This window comes from Lycorma delicatula, chromosome 3 (genome assembly GCF_047948215.1).
Source record: "Lycorma delicatula isolate Av1 chromosome 3, ASM4794821v1, whole genome shotgun sequence".
Lineage (NCBI taxonomy): Eukaryota > Metazoa > Arthropoda > Insecta > Hemiptera > Fulgoridae > Lycorma > Lycorma delicatula.
Window position 1 is genome coordinate 214271221 of NC_134457.1, and position 21661 is coordinate 214292881.

At 32.9% G+C, this 21661-nt stretch overlaps 1 protein-coding gene across 1 annotated transcript in view; it reads right to left on the bottom strand.

The window, feature by feature from the left end:
- The window catches only part of pan (transcription factor pangolin), an 810214-nt gene that overhangs the window by 272100 nt on the left and 516453 nt on the right, over nucleotides 1-21661 (bottom strand). The gene's annotated exons all lie outside the window — the stretch shown is intronic.

Below are 21661 nucleotides of genomic sequence, written 5' to 3' on the forward strand. Positions count from 1 at the left end.
AGATAAATACAAATGCGTGGTAAATTAAGCCAAATAATATTAGTAGGCTAACATACCAACGTTTATATATATTTTGTGAGCTTTAGACGTTAAAAAATTAATAAATAGATAAATAAATCCAACTTCAAAGATTTTGCAATAAGAACAAAGAAATAATCGATTTTTAATTCTTCTTTAAATTTCGACTTCTAGAAGTCGACGCAAAATTAAAGATAACTTATTAATTATTAATTTGATGACGACTTCAAAATGTGAAGTTCAAAATTAATAGATATTATCTTTTATTGAAAATTTTCAGGTTTGATAATTTATTTTATTTTTACGTAAAATATTAGATATTATATTATTGAAACATTATTTCTACGCCTATTACAACCGTATGAAAAAAAATCCGCTTTCAAGAATCAAGTGAGAAACCTTCCTACAAATAAACATTTTTTTAAATACAAGAATAAGTCAATTATCAACCGCAATTTAGTTATATTTTTGTTTATGTTGGTAGTACTGTCGTGTTGCGTAGATGACGCATGCATAATTTAATTGTTGTTATGTCTGTGCAGGTTTGGTGCTAGTAGGTTAGTTTCATTATCGCTGCCCTGCCGTTAACCATGGCTGCTCCGCTTTCTATTTGCACCAAAGAAGAGCAACGTTCAGCGATCCCTTTTTTGTGGTCGGAAGATGTATCAGGGGCCGAAATTCATCGAAGACTTTCAGTACGGTACGGGAACAGTGTATTGCCGCAACGGAGTGTCTACGAACGTATTAACAAATTCAAAAATGGTCGCACAAGTGTTACGCACGACGAAGGAGTCGGACGACCGTTTACCGCCACAAATGAGGAAAAAATTGAGCGTGCACGTGACATGGTTTTCTTAGACAGACGAGTAACTATCGATGAAGTGGCACATCGTCTGCAAATTAGTCACGGATCTGCCTACGAAATCATCCACAACAGAGTTGGATTTCATAAAGTATGTGCAAGATGGGTCCCAAAACGACTCACACAGCTGCATAAACAATCGCGCTTGTACATCTGCCAACAACATTTGGATCGCTTTGGTAACGAACGGCACATCTTCTTAGACAGAATCATCACTGGTGACGAAACATGGATCCATCATTACGAGCAGGAGAGTAAACGACAGAGTACGGAATGGAAACATCCAAATTCGCCCTGCAAAAAAAATTTCAAGACAACCGTCCGCAGGAAAACTGATGCTTACGGTGTTTTGGGACTCACAAGGTATAGGGACTCACATAAAATTAGAATATTATGAGGAAACGGGCACGATAATAAACAGTGCGCGTTACAGTGAGATGCTTACTGCCAAGCTGAAGCCTGCAATTCAAAGCAAACACAGAGGACTGCTGTCGTAAGGTGTTGTGGCGTTGCACGACAATGCCCGTCCACATATTGCTGCCCACACTGCTGAAACGCTCCAGAAACTCAACTTTTAAATACTGGCTTACCCACCGTATAGTCCTGATCTTGCCCATTCTGACTACCACTTTTTTGGTCTCGCAGCTCAACCGAAAACCATATTTTATGAGGGCATAAGGAAGCTTGTGCAATGATGGACCAAGTGCGTTGAAATGCATGGGGAGTATGTTGAAAAACGATGTACATATAAGTTTCCTATTTGTATTGAAATAAAATGTATAACTACATTGTGGATAATAATTGTCTTATCCTCGTATCATTAAACTTTGAATAAAATAAAATACCTTGAATACAGAATGACAGCTGTTTACATTTCATTACGCTAAAACAAACCATAACTAATAAATTATGAGGTCGAAAAATCGTAAATATTTTCACGCAATTTTTTTTCATTTACCGTTAGCTGGGGTTATTTAAACCGCTGGGGTAACTAAAACTATTTTGCTGGGTAAATTTTGAACACTGATTTTGGAAACATTGTTTGAGTATGAATGTTAGTTTTCATGCCGTCAGACCTATATTTTGGTGACGTTTTGGACTACATATTTTAATACTGTGTGGGTTTTAAAGATAAGTTTATAAATCTGTATTTATAATTGGGATAATTTTATTATATATTTATGTATTTCATAACTTTAATCACCAAAATCGTATTTTTAATTTTAATTCAATAAAAACATTCTCAAACATAACCTCAAACAATGCTTTAAAGTTGTTTTACTTTATAGGTTATACTTCCATTTTGTATTTTCTCTATATTGTTAACTTCACAGCTGTTTCCTGTATGGAGTAACAAAGGCCACCAAATATGAGTGGCTTTTGTTACCCCGTACTAACAACATCATATTATATGAAATTTAAAACATATAATTAACAACTTTTTTCTCTTTTTTAGCTGGAAAATACCTCGAAAGTATGAAAGGTGAATTGGAGCTCGAACATATAAAGATTAAACAGAAGTTCAGGTGAAATAAACAGTAGAGAAAGTAAGAACAGGCCTTTCATTACGGAAGGCTGCCGAAAAGTTTGGAATTTCAAGGTGCGAGTAAGAAATGAGTAAGAAGAAAGTAAGAAAATTAAATGTTCCAGCTGGAAAAGGTTTTGAAGGACCTGAAGTTTTGGTAGCAAAATCCTGTAACATTGAACCTCAAGTGAACACTTCCAAAGGCCCTGAAGACAGCAACTTGAAAAAGCCCACTTTGAAAAGGAAAATGATTTAGATTCCAGTGAAGATGATGACAGAGATTTTTCAATGCAAGATTCAGATTTACACCTTATATTATTAAGTGATTTCGCTGACGTAGATTTTCAGGTAGAATCTATTACAGAAAAAATGATGATATTTTCCTTGGTATAAAGGAAAATATCAATTCAAATAGAAGATCTCAAACCGGATGGATATGTCATTGTCAAATTTATCTTCAATGAAAAGACAAAAAAAGAAGTAGCAAAACAATTTCATGCTATTGTACTTGACACTGAACCCAAAGAAGATAAAGAAAAGGTAAAGTTTTTTCGGAAATGCTCCAAATCTCAGGGAAATAATTATGTGTTCCCGATTTGGGATGACGAGATGGATGTGAATATGGCAAATACTGCCACTGCTGTACAGTCTGTAACAATCAATAGAGGACGCTCTACTCTTCCATATGAACTTCAATAAACATTAATCAGTAAGTGTTAAATTATACATCTTCAACTTTTTTAGTGTAAATTAAACATCCAAAACACTAGTAATGTAAACATTTTTACTTTGTTCACATTTAATTTAACCAATAAATGTCTTCAGCAGTATTTGTATGTTTATTTTAGTCCTTTGTATGGATTTTGTTATCCCCTCACCTATTAATTTAAGCCACACATTGAATTCTTATTGCTGGTTTAGTTACCCAATATCAAGGGGTGACTTAAGTCACCATATTTTTATTTTTTTGTCTTTAACATACATGTTTTAGAAAACTTTCATACATGTAAACATAGAGTGTAACTGTAGACTCAAGTTTTGCAACAATTACTTAATCTCTAAAGTAAATGGTCTTGAATTGGCAGATATTTTAAATTGAAAAGTGGTTTAAGTAACCCTGGATGACAGTATAAAAACTTTTATTTAAAGAATTCTCTCGGGTAACATGTAATTTTAATAAATTTTAAAGTCTTATAAAAGCTTTATCCATTTTTCAAGGTCTATTTGATGTAGAGTAAGGTTTAAACCTGAAGAAAAAATGATAAAAAATGTTTTTTTAGCCTTATTTACTTTTAATTCCATTTTAACCCAGTTATTTCCAGTTATAACATAATGGATTGATTAATTTACTCGTGTCACAATTTGATTGCTGGCGAAATTTTTTCTTCATAAAGGAAACCAGAGCCTGTTCTACGTTACAAAAAGAGTAAAAGAAATATACTGCAAAATTTACTTCAGTTGATCAACGCAAAATCGTTAACCAGTCAGTAGTATGCTGATCCTGACCTAGATAAAGATTTGGGTGTTAGAGAAAATTGTGAGCCGGATGGACATTCGCTGCCTGAAAGGGGTTCACGAAGCACTCATTACTTTAAATAATTTAGTTTCATTTCCCTATGGATAAAAGGGATTCATATGTCCCTTACTTTCAGTGACCCATCCGGTTCATCGCTGTAAAAAGGTTATCCATGATAACTTTCCTTTTCTGGAAGTTCTGTAGATTTTGATTAGACTGCAACTGAACCCTCCCTAAAAATAAAAACCTATAATATTTCCGCTTAAGCTATTTTAAGGGGAATCTCTCCGATAAATATGTTTGCAAACTGTTTGCTATCTAGAATCTGTACCAAAAGCCCAACCAAGGGTTGAGATTTTTCGAGCACAAGTCTATTTATTTTTTGTATACTAAATACGTAATAAAAATTACAACACACTTGTAAAATTTCATTAAGTGTAACATTAGATAACAGAGAAAAACAAAGTAAAATTAAAATAATCCAATTTTTTAATTAACTTTAAGTGAATAAATTTTAATCTAGGCAAATAAAATTACACCCGTATGGATTTAAACAGTTATTGGTAATACAATTATGAACTGGTAAATAAAAACATTAAATTTTTATAGAAACCCGCATAGATCAACAAAATAAATAAACGTAATAAAAGTATAACATCTTATATTTTTAGTAATTTTCCATTACAAATATGCAGGCCACCGATAAGTTATCTTTTAAATGTTACTATCAATTTTTAAATTTCTAGTAATAAAAGTAAAATCATCATAGCATCTGTCTTTTAATTGAGAGAACTGCATTATGAAAAACACAGAAAACTAAATACACTGATGCTTAAAATTACAATTACCTTTGTTTCATGATGAGGATGACAGACAAATTTCTAACCTGTGAAAAACTACAAACGAGACCTGAATTCCAACTCATTCAAAACCTCCACATCTATGGAGGATTTTTAAATTATTAATGTCAATTTTATATTACGAGGAGCAAAGATAAGATATCCGATACAACTTGAAAAGCTATTACTGCTGTATACTTCTAACTACTACTCAGAAGGCGCTAACATTTTTTTTATGCTGTATTATACTTACTCCGAATCTATTTCGTGTATCTTTTGGATTCATCCGGAGACAGATGTACGATACTTAATAGTATAATTATATTTCTATAACCCATCTACACGCTAACATCGAGTCAAAAAATTAATTAAAAATACTAGCCAAAATGGTTTAAAGTGTTTGAGAAAATAGTACGATGTTCAACCGGTGAAAAAATATTTTTCAAAGATTATTCTTTAAATCAATTATGTCCGTACGTTAAGAGGTCTCGTCGCTGGATTTCAAATTATTACAAACGGTACTAAGCTAATCGATACGACAATTACCACAACAGTTGAGTACTTCGTGAAGGTTGCGTCATCGAATACCACACTAATTGCACTTAAGTCCTATATATCAATTTAAGCAGGAAATTAGGGTTAATGACAAAGCGTACCGTATGTTGTTTAGCGAGTAACTCTTGAATAATGATGCAAAGGAGTATATAATCCGCGTTTTATTATCAGATAAGGCGTAGCTTAATTTATCGGGCTATGGATTTCGGAAAATACGGAAAAAGAAGTTAACAAAATAGAAAACGGGTTTAAAATAAGATAGATAATTTACACGATTAAGAGCATAGAACATCGTATTCATTGAAAGATTAAAAATGATATACCAATAACGTTTTTTACATATAAATCTGTTTATAGTTTACACCAAATGACTTTTCTTTCTTTTTCCTGTTTAGCCTCCGGTAACTAACGTTTAGATAATTCTTCAGAGGATGAATGAGGATGATATGTATGAGTGTAAATGAAGTGTAGTCTTGCACATTCTCAGTTCGACCGTTCCTGAGATGTGTGGTTAATTGAAACCCAACCACCAAAGAACACCGGTATCCACGATCTAGTATTCAAATCCGTGTAAAAATAACTGGCTTTACTAGGACTTGAACGCTGTAACTCTCGACTTCCAAATCAGCTGATTTTGGAAGACGCGTTAACCACTAGACCAACCCGGTGGGTTACACCAAAAGACTGACGTAAATCTTTCTTCCATCCACTTGCCACGGTAAACTCTTCCCCTTCCATGTACTGAGTATGTTTTATAAGGAAAAGACTGTGCACCGACATCAAATAGGCAACCCATTATCCAGATTTATTCCCTCATGATTTTTATATTTTGAATACAAATACAATCCAAGCTCCTTAAGAGTCGGTTTGCTTGGCATTTCTCCCGCCATCACCCCATTCGGTCGCCCTAAAGCATAAGACCGAATGTCTGTGGTACAAACGGCTACTGAGCCTTGATCGCTTGCTTCTCCCACCGCCCACTTGTCATATATCACTAAAATGGGTAGGTGCACCCCGTCAACTACCAAAACATATATGACTATTAATAATTAATTTATCTCCTCAAAGACAGTAACTTCTTAAGAGTTAAAGAATGTGTATTATTTGAAATTAAATTAACAGCATTGAGTCGAACTGAGATATCTCGTTACACGGTGTACAAAATAGAACTGTGCACTAGTGCACGTAGAAACATTTCCAACAATTTTTTTAAAAAATTACACGGGGACTATAGTAAAAATATTTATAATAACTTTATTAAGGTGCTTCCCAACTTACACGACAGTTATAGGGTTCCTTCTCTTTATTCGGAAGGTTCTGAATTCGAATCCAGTCAGGATTAACATCTTTCATTGTACATAATTTGTTTCTCACTCCACGTAAAAGAAAAAAGAAAATATTAACACTTTGAGTGCCACGTGAGTCCAACATGGATTCACAGTGTTACAGATCTAATGACCGCGTGAGTCGAATGTGTCACCACATGTTAGGTTTAGTTATATGGCCGTGTAACACCGCTTTGGTTTCATAGTTCCTATTAAAACACATGGCAATTGAAAGAGCATGGCCAGTATGTCATAAAACTGTTATTGGGCTGTTGATAGCGAGTCCACACTGGTGTCACATGGCTATTACTGTATGATAAATGTAATGAAATAATGCAGAATATCAGTATTACAATACGATGTTATTTTTATTGACAAAAACTATACAAAAGCAACTGCAGAAAATTTGCTTGAAAATAAAAAAAAATTAACTTTTCAGACAAAATATTTATGTACACCAAAAAAACCGTCCAAACAAAAGTGTTTTTCACACACCACACATTTATATTTGGTTTGAGTAGTTTTTCGCATTGCAATCTTCCTGCCTTCGGCCTTTGACTTTTTTTCATAACATTTATGACATCGCCTTCTTCCTTGCTAACATCGACAAGGCGATGAGGTTGGTCTGCTGGTGTCGGAGGAGGAGGAACGGCACTAACGTTGATTCCTGTCAGTTCTTCGACTAATTCTTCTTTGAATGCGATGATTTGCATGTTTCCAGTTGTAAGCTGATTTTATAAGTATAGCGCATTTCCTACATTGGTTCCAAGAAGCAATTCTACAGCAAGTTTTCTGTACCACTTCACTACACGTCTTAAGAGGTGAGCAATAACTCTTGATTTGGTTTTTTTTTGTCAAAATCTGTTAAATCTATATACTGTAATTTTTTGAAATTTTTTCACAAGAGGGTAGCATAAGACTATGAACGGAGGCAATCAGATACCAACATATTTTCGCGGAGCGCTAATCAACCGCGGATCATTGTGATGGGAAAAATTTTTAACTGTTACTGGCCGCGTGAAGCCACTGCGTCACCACACACAAAAAATCAATCGCTAAAAACGTATTTTTTACTCAAATGAGTGATAGTTATTATTAATACATTTTTTGTGATGCTGAATGAAATTATATGAGAAAAAAAAATTGGCCATTAAATCGTTTTACTTCCTGTATAGGTGGCACTCAAAGGGTTTTAATTGTGTGTCAGCGTATTCCGATTTTTTATGGGTTGCTTAACTAGGTAAGTCTCCTCCTCTATGAATCATGAAACCTTGCCGTTGGTGAGGGGGCTTGAGTGCTCAGGGATACAGAGTAGCTGGACCGAAGGTGCAACCATATCGGAGAGGTATCTGTTGAGAGCCAGACTAAGGAATGATTCCTGAAAGAGGGCAGCAGCTCTTTCAGTAGTTGTTAGGGGCGTGAGTCAGGACGACTTAAACGGCCGTATCAACATCACTCAGTCCTCTGAGTACTGCGCAGCTGAAAGCAATGGAAAACTACAGCTGCTTTTTTTCCAAGAAAATGTGGCTCTCTGCATTTTCACATACCAATAATGGAGGCGCCTTCCTTGGTAAAATATTCCGGAGGTAAAATAGTCCCCCGTTCGGATCTCCGGGTGGGGACTACTAAGGAAGGGGTCACCAGAAAAGTAAAAAATAACATTCTACGAGTCGGAGCGTGGAATGTTAGAAGCTTAAAAAAGGTTGGTAGGCTAGAAAATTTAAAAAAGGAAATGGGTAGGACAAATGTGGATATAGTAGGAATTAGTGAGGTTCGGTGGGAAGAGGAAGGCGACTTTTGGTCAGGTGATTTTAGAGTAATTAACTCAGCGTCAAATAATGGGCAGGCAGGAGTAGGTTTCGTGATGAACAAGAAGATAGGGAGGAGAGTGGAGTATTTCAAAACGCATAGCGATAGAATCATTGTAATAAGGATAAAATCAAAACCTAAACCGACAACGATTGTTAACGTCTATATGCCTACAAGCGCCCATGATGATGATGAGGTAGAGTGTGTATACGAAGAGATTGATGAAGCAATTAAACACGTAAAAGGAGATGAAAATTTAATAATAGTTGGAGATTGGAATGCAAGCATTGGAGAAGGCAAGGAAGGAAATATAGTGGGTGAATACGGGCTGGGGAAAAGGAATGAAAGAGGGGACCGACTTATAGAGTTTTGCACGAAGTATAATTTAGTAATTGCCAACACCCAATTTAAAAATCATAATAGAAGAATATACACTTGGAAAAAGCCAGGCGATACTGCAAGGTATCAGATAGATTATATCATGGTTAAGCAAAGATTTAGAAATCAACTCGTTGACTGCAAAACTTACCCTGGAGCAGACATTGATAGCGACCATAATTTGGTGATAATGAAATGTAGATTGGGGTTTAAAAACCTGAAGAAAAGATGTCAGATGAATCGGTGGAATTTAGAGAAGCTTGAGGAAGAGGAGGTAAAGAAGATTTTTGAGGAGGACATCGCAAGAGGTCTGAGTAAAAAAGATAAGGTAGAAAATGTAGAAGAAGAATGGGAGAATGTTAAAAAGGAAATTCTTAAATCAGCAGAAGCAAACTTAGGCAGAATAAAGAGAACTGGTAGAAAACCTTGGGTTTCAGACGATATATTGCAGCTGATGGATGAACGTAGAAAATATAAGAATGCTAGTGATGAAGAAAGTAAAAGGAACTATCGGCAATTAAGAAATGCTATAAACAGGAAGTGCAAACTGGCGAAAGAAGAGTGGATTAAAGAAAAGTGTTCAGAAGTGGAAAGAGAAATGAACATTGGTAAAATAGACGGAGCATACAGGAAAGTTAAGGAAAATTTTGGGGTACATAAATTAAAATCTAATAATGTGTTAAACAAAGATGGTACACCAATATATAATACGAAAGGTAAAGTCGATAGATGGGTGGAATATATTGAAGAGTTATACGGAGGAAATGAATTAGAAAATGGTGTTATAGAGGAAGAAGAGGAAGTTGAGGAGGATGAAATGGGAGAAACAATACTGAGATCTGAATTTAAGAGAGCATTAAAAGATTTAAATGGCAGAAAAGCTCCTGGAATAGACGGAATACCTGTAGAATTACTGCGCAGTGCAGGTGAGGAAGCGATTGATAGATTATACAAACTGGTGTGTAATATTTATGAAAATGGGGAATTTCCATCAGACTTCAAAAAAAGTGTTATAGTTATGATACCAAAGAAAGCAGGGGCAGATAAATGTGAAGAATACAGAACAATTAGTTTAACTAGTCATGCATCAAAAATCTTAACTAGAATTTTATACAGAAGAATTGAGAGGAGAGTGGAAGAAGTATTAGGAGAAGACCAATTTGGTTTCAGGAAAAGTATAGGGACAAGGGAAGCAATTTTAGGCCTCAGATTAATAGTAGAAGGAAGATTAAAGAAAAACAAACCAACATACTTGGCGTTTATAGACCTAGAAAAGGCTTTCGATAACGTAGACTGGAATAAAATGTTCAGCATTTTAAAAAAATTAGGGTTCAAATACAGAGATAGAAGAACAATTGCTAACATGTACAGGAACCAAACAGCAACAATAACAATTGAAGAACATAAGAAAGAAGCCCTAATAAGAAAGGGAGTCCGACAAGGATGTTCCCTATCGCCGTTACTTTTTAATCTTTACATGGAACTAGCAGTTAATGATGTTAAAGAACAATTTAGATTCGGAGTAACAGTACAAGGTGAAAAGATAAAGATGCTACGATTTGCTGATGATATAGTAATTCTAGCCGAGAGTAAAAAGGATTTAGAAGAAACAATGAACGGTATAGATGAAGTCCTACGCAAAAACTATCGCATGAAAATAAACAAGAACAAAACAAAAGTAATGAAATGTAGTAGAAATAACAAAGATGGACCACTGAATGTGAAAATAGGAGGAGAAAAGATTATGGAGGTAGAAGAATTTTGTTATTTGGGAAGTAAAATTACTAAAGATGGACGAAGCAGGAGCGATATAAAATGCCGGATAGCACAAGCTAAACGAGCCTTCAGTAAGAAATATAATTTGTTTACATCAAAAATGAATTTAAATGTCAGGAAAAGATTTTTGAAAGTGTATGTTTGGAGTGTCGCTTTATATGGAAGTGAAACTTGGACAATCGGAGTATCTGAGAAAAAAAGATTAGAAGCTTTTGAAATGTGGTGCTATAGGAGAATGTTAAAAATCAGATGGGTGGATAAAGTGACAAATGAAGAGGTATTGCGGCAAATAGGTGAAGAAAGTAGCATTTGGAAAAATATAGCTAAAAGAAGAGACAGACTTATAGGCCACATACTAAGGCATCCTGGAATAGTCGCTTTAATATTGGAAGGACAGGTAGAAGGGAAAAATTGTGTAGGCAGGCCACGTTTGGAGTATGTAAAACAAATTGTTGGGGATGTAGGATGTAGAGGGTATACTGAAATGAAACGACTAGCACTAGATAGGGAATCTTGGAGAGCTGCATCAAACCAGTCAAATGACTGAAGACAAAAAAAAAAAAAAAAAAACTAGGTAAATAGCATGCTATATAATTATCGGTAATAATAATAAAAATAATGGATAATTACATGATTATAAGTAAGGATAATGGTAAAAACCCCTAAAAGTTCCACACTGCACCTACAACAAGCCTTGAATGCCTTTTTTTAATTGGTGTGGAAAAAAGAATTTAATGGTTTGTTAAGAAATATGAATTATCTGGAACGCTTTAAAAATATGCATGGATTATTAATTTGTTATGATTATAAAATATCACCGAGAAAAAAAAACAACTATATTAGAAAAGAAACACAATCAAAACGTTTTTAAAATATTATTAGGGATAAATAAATGCATCAGAGTGAAAAAAAAAACGGTTATATGAAGGAGTAACTTCTCAATTCAAAACGAATGAGATTAGAGAAGCCCGATAGCTCGGTTGAAATTGAAGCTAATAATTTTTCTTTACAAAGAAAGATATTTATTCCCTTCAAAATGAGAAATGAGTTCCGTACGATTGGTTTGAAAATCACCTCCACAAGCACAGCAAGCACTTTGTCGCAGAACAAGCTAAACGGGAATGGAAATAAAAATATACGGTTCATGAATACGGCGGTAGAAAAGAGGGTTAAAGGAGAACGAGAGGAGTTGTTAATGCTCTTCAGAAATTCTTCCACCGACGAACCCGATTCCACCCCTTTTCTAACTCGTAAAACCCTATGAATTTTCTCAACCCGACATAGGAGGAGAACGACGAAGAGAGGAAGGCTGTAACGGGCAAGAGACGGGGCTTATTATCGGAAAACCAGGAGACGGAGGAACCAATTTCGATTATAATCCCCAGACTGCAGAATACAGCGCTCTCTTTCTATTCTCAAAGGCGGAGAAAACATGCCAAACCGCCGTGTACACTGTGTGGGCGTGCCCCCTATTTCCATTCTTACTACATCATTAAAATCTAATCAACCCTACAAAGAACCCATTAAGAGTAGTGCGATCAAAGTTTTATTCTAACTAAAAACAATTACAACCGCATTAAATTGTATATGCAAACTAACGGTTAACGCTTGCTTATTCGAATTATAATCAACAGGTTTTAAAAGAAAAAAGAAAATACGGTTGTAAATTTCATAATAAAACGAATTTTATTACTGTTACGATCAAAACCACCGTTAAATAAATTAGTAAACAGTATTAAACGTAAATCACTATTACTTTTAAATACGTGTACTACTTTTATTGCGAATAAAAATACGAGTTTTATTAGTTCTATTATTATTGAATAGGCTCTATTTATTTTTATACATCAATCCGCTGCTATTAACTTTTATTGATAAAACGATTCTTCCAAGTTTAAATTTGGCGCATTAATACTGTGTATTCCGTTTCTTTATTTTACATGATCTCTACAGAGACTATAAAGGTAATCTTAAAGGTTAAAGTTACAAGTAAAACTTGTAACCAAAATTAGGTAGTAATAACTTTATAAAAACTTACGAAAAGAGACAATACCCACCGCTTAATACAAAAAACAAGGTTTTGTAATACCACAAACATCGATGAAAATAATAATATTAACCACTTTATATCTTTTTCCTGTTTATCCTCCGGTAATTACCGTTCAGATAATACTTCAGAGGATGAATGAAGTTCATATGTATGAGTGTACATGAAGTGTAGTCTTGTACAGTCTCAGTTCGACCATTCCCGAGATGTGTGGTTAATTGAAACCGAACCACCAAAGAACACCGGTATCCACGATCTAGTATTCAAATCCGTGTTAAAATAACTGCCTTTAATAGGACCTGAACGCTGGAACTCTCGACTTCCAAATCAGCTGATTTGGGAAGACGCGCTTACCACTAGACCAAACCGGAAGGTGTGATTGTGATTACTATGATTATTAATTGTTTTATCATTGTCGTTTATTATTGTTATTGTTTGCTGTCGCCATTATTCTAATTATTATTGATTTGTCTTGTTTTACTTATATTTTTAAATCAATAAATTATAATTAAATAAACATTTTCAATTGTCAATCTCTTAATATCTTGATCGAGCCGCCAACACGCTACAATATTATTCTTTGACGGAATGAAAATAAGTGTTATCAGGAAGAAATTCAAAAAAATTGTGCGGTCTGTAAGGAATACGTTTTATTATTTTATTCGTTACTACTCATAAATTATAATTATTAACACACGTGCATTCACTCGCATGCATTTGATAAATGACACTCATAAATCTGAAAAATAAATAAAGTGATATATGTAATTTTATAACGCAAGTAAGAAAAACCATAAAGGGCGAGTGTACGCATACTCAAGTCACATAATTATACGTGGTTTGTATAAAAATGCAAAGCACGGATTTTGTATATGGGATGAGATGATAGCTAGTGTTGGATGGGATGTGATAGGATTACGTTTGTACTACTGTCACAACATACGGTAACTTACATATAACTACACGGCTACATTACGTATACAATATATAGTAAACACAGGATGTTAATAAACTTTTTATTCGGATTGTACAAGACAGCCGACGTAGTTAACAGAATTTTTAAACAAGACTAATAAAAATGACTATCCGTATTTTTACAATTACTTGACAACCGGATCAGTTAAATTTCTTTTAAGAGATAAATAAAACAATATTACATTTTTCTAAAGGAAGGAAACGAAGAAGAAGAAGAAGAAGAGATTAACGCCAAAGCCGACTTTTTAAAAAAAAAACAAGTGTGAAAAATAACCAATATAAAGCATGATATTAATTAATAATTAAATACCGTAAGTAGGCCTTAATTAAACGATGAAGGGAATAAATCTATAATCACAATAGTTCTTCTTAACATATTTTAATAATATATATATGTATATATAAGTATACGTGTATGAATACTAAAACATAAATGATAAATATACTTAAATACATCTAAAGCAAACGACTCAGTTAGGTTGATAACATAATCCCTTATATTAAGATAGCGGCAAATCAAAAAAAAGAAAAACCTGAAACAATTTATTTAAAGATTAAGATATAGTTAATGTAAAGTAATCTATTTCCATGGAAATGCTAGTTAAAATACTTATCAAACAAATATTATTTTTTATTTACAAAATATGTTTGTTAAAAAAATATTATTAAGATATAAATGCCTCTTTCTATAGATAATACATAATTTATATAAACGTATAATTTATTTAAGAAACTAATTATCAAAATACATATAATTAGCAAAAATGCGTATAGAAAAACGTACATACTACACTCCTATCGGTATTTATTGATAATTTTGCCGAATTTTTGTAAGGATATTTTTTTGTAAGGAAGTATTATTTTTGGGCGAATAGCCGTAAAAATTATTTTTTTAACCTCCAAAAAAAAACAAGTATTATATACCGAATTGTGATAATGATTATAATCATTAATCAAACAAACAAAACAATTTTTTTTTAGAATTTTTTCCGAATATTATCATGTAAATTTAAGGAAACAATAATAAGGGTTGGAAATAACACCTCACAAACTAAGAAAAAAAAATCCATTAAACTTTAAATAAAAAATATAAATACGCAATAACAGAAACCGTTAACAGTTTATTAAATGAAGGGAAAGTGAAAGACGCGTCCACCAAAAATGAAAATCGGTAGCAAATATTTTAATCCACTAGCAAAAGCGTAACAAATTACAAGAAAGAAAAGTACCACCAATTTTTTGTACTTTGACTCTCCAATCAAAAAAGGAATTTCTTACTAATTAAATCAGCCACTTACTAGAATTCCTACACGTCTAAGAACAAAACACATGTATTCGGAAGCCGACAATAAACAGGCAACGAGTATCAGCTATTATTAGACGTGAATTTAATCTTATATACGAGGCTCAGCTGATAAAGTTTGCAGACTAGCGTGCTACACGGAGATAACAAGTACTATCGAGTTGGGTGTGGCAGCACGTGGTAGCTAAAATCTCTTTCTACAAACCTGAGATAATGCGTTGAAATCCGTTTACCGGTTTTTTTTTCAGTAGCAGTTAAAATAGAGTCGAGTACGGCCAATATATCAACACAGTTAAAACATCGCACTGTGATCGAATTTTTAACAGCAGAAAATGTGAATCCTACGAATATTTTTCGTCTTTAGAAACGGTTTACGGTAGTAAAACTGTTAACAGGAGTACTGTGAATAGGTGAGCGTTGAAATTCCGACTATTTTCTGCGATTGACATCGAAAGGAGGTGGACGATTTGCTTCAAAGTGACCGGCGAATCAACCAGCAACATATCGCTATTCAGTAAGGGATAAGTAAAGAACGAGTAGGACATATTATCGAGCAATTGGGTTACAGTAAAATCTGTAGACGATGGGTACCGTCCAAACGCTCTGATGGCTGTCTCCGCAAGCTGAAGTTTGAGCCTATTCCGTATCCGTCATACTCGCCAGATTTGGCTTCATGCGAATTCCACTTCTTTCCTCAACTCAAGAGGGATTTCAAAGGTAATCATTACACCACCGACGATGAGGTGAAGGAAGCTGTAGCCACTTGGATCCGAGAAAGACCGCTAGAATTTTTCAGTGGCTGAGTGTAAAAACTTGGCAAAAAGTTGGGAAAAGTGTTCAGTGTAAATGGGAATTATATTGAAAAATAAATACTGCATTTTGTAGCTAAGGTATTGCACTCTTATTCATTTACATTTCATTCCAATATCGCTTTTCATTCCACTGCTACGCATACATGTACAAAATTTATCAGCTGAGTCTCATATATATATATATATATATATATAAATGAATGTTTGCTTGTTTGTCCCGTACGCGTTCCAATACCATTCATCCGATTGCGATGAAACTTTGGTGAGTTGTGCGAACCCCCACGAAGGTTTCTAAATTAGTTTGGACCCGCTAGGTAGCACTGGGGGTCGAGATATTTCGAAAAATTGTATTTATGGTCCGATTTGGCTCATATTCAAAATATATATTAGTTAAGTGAAAAGAAAATTTTTTGTAAAAACTACCCGCTAGGTGACGCCGGTGTCGAAATATTTACGAAACAAACAAATAAACAAATGAACAAACTGACTTTCATCTTCTATATACACAAAAGGCAATGTTCGTATATGTGTGTGTCCGCTACATACTAAGAAACTAATGGACCGATTTACGCGCGAAAAAAGGGGAAAATGGAAAAGGGGAAAACAGGGAAAAGAAAGCACGAGAAAAAGGGGAAGGGGAAAAGGGAGAAAGGGAAAACGGAAATAGGAAAAGTGAAAGGTTAATTTTTGTGAAGTTCCGTAATGTTCAGTTTTTTAATGTTTTATCAAACTTTCAATTGTGTTCGTTTAATCTATATACGAGGATTATTTTTTTTGCCCTGGACGGAGCGAAAATCGGCTCCGTCCGATTTTCACATCTTTGCTCACATGAAACGCTGGCTAGGAGAACAACATTTTGGCACATACATCGAGCTGCAGACCAAAGTAGAAACATGGCTGAAAACACAGGCGGCTCCGTTCTATGACAAGGGTATTGGAAAGTTGGTACCACGCTACGACAAATGTCTAAATCGGAGTGGCGACTATGTAGAGAAATAGCGTAACTATGTAAGTACTTGTTACAAATAAGAAATTTTTTATTTTCACTGTGGTTTTAATTTCGTGACCGATCGGACCTTGAAAAAAAAATAACCCTCGTATATATACTCAAATCAAACAATAGCGAAGCACTGCCGAGTCTGCTAGTGTGTTATATAATATATGAAGGACTTGTGAATTATAAATACTAGAATAATCATATAAATTATTTGGCAACGTGATGAATATAGCGCAAATTTCAGCAGGAAAAATACTATTTTGGTGAGGTAGATCCAACGTGTAAACTCTTCGACCGGCCACAAAGAAATAACAAACGCGATTACCTTCCTCAAACCAATCATTATAAATCACCAATACAATCGGTACTGTGAATACTTGGCAAAGAAATTAGCCAAACGTCTAATAAAACATCTCAGATAAATAATTTCGGTTTTCAACTACCTAAGCTGTAATAGGAGTAAACTTTGAAATAAATAATTATGTTCATAAATTTAATATTTTATACGATTATAGCTTTTTGAAGACATTTCTAAAAGAAAGATAATAAATTAATTAAAAAAAAAAATTACCAATATCAACATAATTTGTAAAATTAAAATTTACGGATTACACGGGATTAAAATTGGATGACGTTAATTATCATTATCTCACACTCGTTTATCATTTTAATTTTTTTATTAGTATGAAAAGAAAATAATTTTTTATTCATTACTTTAATCATCGGCCGTTTAAATTGTTTGATTCTTTTCTCTATCTCGAAATATTTACTATAGTAAGCATCCTCAGGATGCTTACTATAGTAAAGAAAGGTTTTTCAATTCAAAACTGGATGTGTAGAGGGTTTCAGTTTTACCAATTATAGAAAAAATTTACCCTTCCCTGAATTACCAAATTAATTAATCTTGTATATATTAATATGTGACCCACCCGTCTTTTTAAAATACCAACGACAAATCTTTCTCCTCTCCTCTTGGTCTCAAAGTTTCTACATTTCGAAATTTATCACTCTAATTTTCAATCTTACCAGCTGCATCAAATCTCAAAGAATTTTATTAATTTAATTTTTCTTTACTAATCTCCAAGTTTGATATTCCAAAATACTACGGTCCCTATTGAAACTCGCTCTTTCATAACAAAAAAATAATAATACTACGATCCACATTATATTTTAACGAATTTTTTCTCCAATTCACAGATACAAATTCGACACCAACAAACATTTTCTGCATGAAAAAAAGTCTTCCCAATTTTTACATATGTTTTTCTATTTAATGTACCCATTATAACTTTATTAACTAAAAATACAAAATGTTGCAACTTTTAACATATAATGTTCGTTTACTATATTTTTATTCCTTACCATCTTATTTTTTGGAACATTTTATTATTAATTTTATTATTTATTTTAAAATTTAATTTCTATAATATTTTAACATTTTAATATTCTCCCGTAAGACAATTATGCCGTTCACAAACTTTTCCTTCAAATCCTTTATTGTTTTATCCACAAGGAAAAAATCAAACGAAACAGTCTTGTCTCACACTCCGCTCTGAATAAGAGTTGGTCTTTCTTCGCCTTTCACAGCTCCCTAATTCTTGTACACATTTTACTTCTCAATATTTCACAAACAGCTTATTTAAATATTTAATTTAATTTTTTGCAAAGTGGCTTTGTATCTGAACTACTTAAAAAAATAAACACACATTGTTTCATTAAAAAAAAAAACAATAATGATGAAAAACGGTGAGTAGAATATATATATATATATATATGTTTGTTTTCCCTTACGTTGCTTTTAATTTAAAAATATGGATACGAGGCACTGCAATAAGAGTGGAACCGAAGCGGGTGGCAAAAAAGTTCCATTTTTTCTGAAGCCAATATTAAATATTTTCAATAAACAATTTTAAATACAGTTTACAGTATGAATTCAACTCAATAAAAATATTTAATAAATACGAACAGGTACACGATAATAAAACTCTTTACGAGTGGAAGTCCTTCCCGTACGCATGTATATTATGAGAAAGCGTACGTATGTTCATAAATAAATAACTTAAAAATAGCTTATGAAATTAATTAATCCTATAAATACTAATTAAACAAAACATTAATGCGCACTTACATAAACCGTAATAAAAGGGGAAAGTAAGAGAGAGGATAACTAAGTAAAAAAAGGAGGAGATTAAGCGAGCGGGGTATTATTAGATACCTATCTGTAACTAGAAATATTTCCAACATAATCTATAAAGAAAAGTGAGAAATGTGGGTGACAGAAAAGAACATACGCGCAGTAAACAATGAAGCCACGATCTGTGTCACGAATGAAGAGCAAACATGAATGACGTGACTGTAACAAACTTGTCACCATCTTCGACACGAATATGTGACATTGTGACATCACACCTGGTGTGTGTATGAATATATATATTATGCACACATACAGATACAAAATCAATAAAAAATGTATTCACGAAGTTTGAATTTTTATTTTTATGAAGTAAATATCTTCCCATTTCCCCTCCCATAAAAAAACAAGCACACATTTAATGCCTATATATTTTTATGAATGACTACCCAGGTTTTTGATTTTATCATATATTTCTGACAAAATGTCATCAAAGTTTAAGTTTAAATCAAGATCATAGCAGTATAATCAGATTCCTATAAATACGTGAAATAAATGCTAAGAAAAACATTCACTCTTACGTTCTTTAAACCATTCAAAATTCAAGAAGGACCATTTAAAATGCAAGTTACCTAAAAATAAAAAAGCCGGGTCCCTATCTGTTGGTAAGAATGCACGTATTTTACCCGACTGCAAAAGCAGGATAATGTATTAGATAATTTAGTATACTTATATATATATATATATATATATATATATATATATATATATATATATATATATATATATATATGTATGTATATAGTACATTAACACTACAACTCGTCACATGTTCCTGAACATGAATCAAATTGACCTAAACTAAATAAATAATATCGATACGGAAGAATTGAAAAACTGAAGACTATGAACAGTAGAAAATGAATTATTTTGAAATTTTAAATAATCGCGTAACACCATATAACATGCTCTATAAATTACTTTATACCTTTAAGTTAGCATAAAACACACGATCTATACTAAGACAAAATACAAACAAACCTTGTAGTTCTAATGATATGAAAAAAAATTGATTTGGTATTTTCTGCGCTTCCTAGGATTGTAACTGTAATATTTGTAGTTGACGCGTTTCGGGGTACCTCCATTCTCAAAACTACTTGAAATGGAGGTACTCCGAAACGCGTCAACTAGGAACGTGGGAGAGTGATAATAATTCCATTTTTTTACCAGCTATAGCACTCCACAAAGTAAAAAAATCCTGGAACCTACAAATATTTTCAATATAATACATTATTTTTATATTAAATTTCAGTGTTAAAAACCAATCAATCCCAGAAGTATCAAATTTTCCCGAAAATTATTATTAAACGAGTCAAATAACAAAATACTAATTTTATAAAAATTTTCATATTACTCTCCTGTACGCATAAGTTTAAAACGTTTTGAGCTTAAGATAATTAAAGAAATAAAACCTAAAAAAAATCACCGGTAGTTTAACTGCTATATTATGTAAACATTTTGAATCAGGTAAAATTAAAATCGATATAAAAAATATAGCATCTACTTATCAACAATTGCAAATATTAATTAACCAAGCGCTTTCGGATTATTCCTCCATCATCAGGGATTACTGATTAATTATGAATTTTATAGTTGCGCATATAAATTTTTTATAAGAATTAAAATTTAAGATAAAAAATAAAATTATTATTTGATAATTAATTGTCAAATGTTATAATAAGTCATACGTTAAAAGAAATCCTCCCTGAAGATGGAGGAATAATCCGAAAGCGCTTGGTTATTTAATACTCACAATTGTTGGTAAATGGATACTATATTTTTTATATAAATTGTGTAAATACGAACGGTGCCAGATATTAACAAAGTTAAACCAAAATTAAAATCATCTAGGTAACAGGTGTAAGCATAGAAATTTTATTTGTGATTAATATGACGACCGTAAATTATTAAAAATATTTTGGGATACTAATTTTATATTAAATAACACTGATATACAAAAAAAAACCGTTTTGTTATGTTTCTCTATGTGTGATACAATTTCATAAATTGCTTTTTGCGTACATTACAGATCTGTAAATAAAAATTTTCAATCGCCTTTAATATAAAATAAATTACGCTAAAAAAAAAAAAAATAAGGGAAAATACAGTTAAAATTTGTAAAATTTATAATTTTGCATGGCTATACCTCTGTTAGATTGATTTCGCTGATGCTTTTTATAAATAGCCTCAGACACATCACGAATTAATGTCCAACAGTAATCGGCTAGCATGTTAGTATTCCATTTCTCTTTATAGCGACTTTCCATCAACGAAATGTCTTGGTGGAAACGTTCACCGTGTTCGTCACTTACGTCTACGAGGATGTACGGGATAAAGTTCAGATGCGAGTGGAGGAAATGCATTTTTAAAAACATGTATTACATTCCACAGCTCTGTATGAAGTAAGAAGTTGATTTAACAATATCGTGGTAATTTTCCGATTTTTGTTTGCCGACAAAAGTTTTACAAACGTCTTTAAATGAAACAAAAAGCTGCATTTTCTACATTATTTAACAACGAGTTAAATACATCATCTTTGACCAACTCTCTTATTTGGGGACCAATAAATATTCCTTCTTTAATTTTTCCTTTCCTTAACATTCGGAAATTTCTGCCTTATGTACAAATATCCGGGAGTATCCGGCTTGGTTGCTTTTACAAAAAATTTTCATTAGTCCTAGATTGAAATGGAGAGAGGGTAAAAATATTTTTTTGTTTCAACTAAGTGCTCAT